Here is a 3,364-nt window from a genome sequence, read left to right on the forward strand (position 1 = left end):
TTTTTTTTTTTTTTTTTTTATATTCATTTATTCTATGTAGATATATGTTTATCTCGATGCCATGGAGTTTCTTGGCTATTTTGTGTGATGTCCCACATTGGTTGGGGAGAAGAACAAACCACCATTTATAAGGGTGTGGAAACCTTCCCCTAGCAGACGTGTTTTAAAGCCTTGAGGGGAAGCCCGAAAGGGAAAGCCCCCCAAAGGGGGTGGATTGTGATGTCCCGGGAGGAGAACAAACCAAGCCCGAAAGGGAAAGCCTCCCAAAGGAGGTGGATTGTAATGTCGTTGATTGTGATGTCCCGGGAGGAGAACAAACCACCATTTATAAGGGTGTGGAAACCTTCCCCTAGCGGGGAAGCCTGAAAGGGAAATTTGGGGGGTGGATTCTGATGTCCCGGGAGGACAACAAACCACCCTTTATAAGGGTGTGGAAACCTTCCCCTAGCAGACGCATTTTAAAGCCTTGAGGGGATGTGATGTCCCGGGAGGACAACAAACCATCCTTTATAAGGGTGTGGAAACCTTCTCCTACATTTTAAAGCCTTGAGGGAAAGCCCAAAGAGACTAGCGGTGGATTTGGACCGTTACATTTTGACTAACTACCTTTTATTTTCTCTAATTATGCTTATCATAAATTTTCACGTGCAAGACTCACTTTCAACCAAATACAACTTGTCTACTAAAATAGGTAACCGTCAAGGATATTCATAGTCCTACTTAAACCACTTCAGAATTTCAACCTTCAATAAATAAAAGGTGTGCTAGTAATATTGTAATTTCATTATTTAGTCAACAACGTTAGATAATAATTATAGATGAATTATTATTTAAATTAGTACCGAAGTTCTTCGTCACTCAAAATAGGGGAAGTTTTTGATATTTATGGTAAGTAAATTATTTATACAGTAGTTCAGTTTTTATTGTGCATAATTTATTTAAACTATTATTATTTTTTTTTTTTAATTCCAAGATCTATTCTCCCTACAAAATTTTCTTTACTTAAATTATGTTAGCATGTTATAAGTTTCACTGAATCGATTTGTATGAATGATTATTGATTGATTTGTGTTAAGTAAACTTTTAATATAATTTTATTTAAGATTGTAGTGAATGATTTTGTATTGTAGATAAATAAAAAAAAAATTTAAAAAAATTGAACAATCCAACAACTCAACCCCGGAAGAGGGTTGAATCATGAAACAATTTCAGGTTGGGTTAGGTTACCAATCCAACCAACCCAAACTCTTGGATTGGTCCAAATTTTTTTTTATTAACTTAACCCAACCTAACCTTTGTAGAACTCTATTAGTGACAGGGCAGCTTTAGAACGCTCCCCCATCTTTACCGACAACCTAAGAACACTTAAGAAAAGAAGTAGAAAGGGAAAGTATAAAAATACTCAGTAAGTAACCTACTTGTAGGCTCTCATTGCATATTTAGCCTAATAGGTGTCCACAAACTTTTCTCTTGGCTCTAGAAAATTGTGTCTAGCTCTACTGCTATTTGAGCATCTGAGGAGGCCTTAAAGTTTCGAGCGATTCTCTGGTTTGACTCTTACCCCTTTGGGCCTTTCTGTACTTAGACTCTAGTAACTTGCTTTGCATTGAATGATCGATATCTTGGGTTGAGGCACGACCTCATTACATATCATAGGATAGTATGATGTCTCTCTTTGAATATTGTTGCGTAAGGTTAACTTGCTACCCTTCAAAAGAAACTACCAGAAAGTAAAAAAAATTTATCAATCACTCGGAGCACAAATTACAACCTTTTCTAACACGATAGAAAGCATTAAAATAACATATATTATAGAAATCTCATCGTATGGAGCATTCGTGTGAGTTTTCATAACATACAATGCATTCTTATCCAAAATTTCCGTTCTAAAGTCCCAATCATACATATTCTAACCACTTAAAACAAGGTTTGCTTGCATGCTAGAATGTCCTAACAATCCCTACAAGTAGTACTTGAAAAAATTCAAATAGCTACTTATATTGATGAAGCGAGACTTTTCGAGATAGTTTTTTAATGTGTTAGGGGGCTACAAATTTTCTAAAGATTCACTGGTAACATCTAATTCAAGCCGAATTAAGGTCAGTATCGAAACTAGTGGGAAAAACAGTCGAATGGATGTCAAACAAGACAAGAAGGTGAACTCACGAGCACTCACGTGCAAATGGAGAGTCTCTCACACACACAACTACACACGCATGTTTGAGAGGGTGTATGTTCACTCCTTGTGTGACATGTGGTGTGCACAGACAAGCGCACCTGAGTCGAGTCGGATTAGGAAGACAGTTTAGGTTCATGTTATCAAATCGAATTGCTTCGCGAATCTCAGTTTGGGTGCCCAACCCTTTGTCATACGCGTTCTTTCACCCTATTTTCTTCCATTTTTTAAAATTTTTTTCTACATAGCTCTAATCAACTTGTTCCTTCACCAAAGTTGTAGAGTTTTAATCAATCTTTCTATCTAAATTATTTTCATTCAATTTCATCAATTGTCGAGAGATATAAACACATATAGAATTCTCCTTATTGAGGTTCACTGGAACTCCGCTTTTCAATCCAAATCGACTCAACATTTCTTCATGAATGTTGTGCAAAATCCCCTCAAGAACAACATACAAATTTTAAAATCTTACTCTTCCAAAATCTCATAGATACGAGTTTTTGCTTTGGCTCGAGTATATGTGCATCATTTTAATTCTCGTTTAGGCTCGAGTTTTACAGAAACATAGCATTTAAGATAGTCATGAATCCCAACGAACTCACAATTCAATCACACTCATAGTACTTTTAAATCACATAAAGTGCTATAACAAATAAAATTAGAGTTGATATTGAAGTTGTGAAACCTCTAAAAACGGACTAGTGGATGATCCCATGTGCACACACCTCACCCACTCGTGGATCCCATGTGGTTGAATACATTTTTTTTTCTTCCAAATCTTTCTTAGAATTCTAGTTATCTCTATTTTCTCCCAATATTATTAAGCATTTATTTTGCCCCGTAAAATAAAAATTTAAAGTTTAAAGTTGCGATATCTCATATTAATTGGAGAAGAGAACGAAACACCATTTATAAGGGCGTGAAAACCTTTTCCTATCTAAGGCTTTTCAAAGCGTTGAGGGGAAGCCTGATAGAAAAAGCCGAGAGAGAACAATATCTGGTAACGCTGGATTTGGGCACTTTCAAAAGTACACGGGTTTGTCATTAAAAAAAAAAAAAAAATTGCCAATTAACCCTTCTAATCAATCACACTTCACAAGGGCTAATTACACACCCAGCACGTGGAATTGTGAGATCCAAGCTTCCAAGCAGCTACTGTCATTTCATGTGTTTTTTTCATTGGCA

Source organism: Cucurbita moschata, unplaced genomic scaffold (genome assembly GCF_002738365.1).
Source record: "Cucurbita moschata cultivar Rifu unplaced genomic scaffold, Cmos_1.0 Cmo_Scf00045, whole genome shotgun sequence".
Lineage (NCBI taxonomy): Eukaryota > Viridiplantae > Streptophyta > Magnoliopsida > Cucurbitales > Cucurbitaceae > Cucurbita > Cucurbita moschata.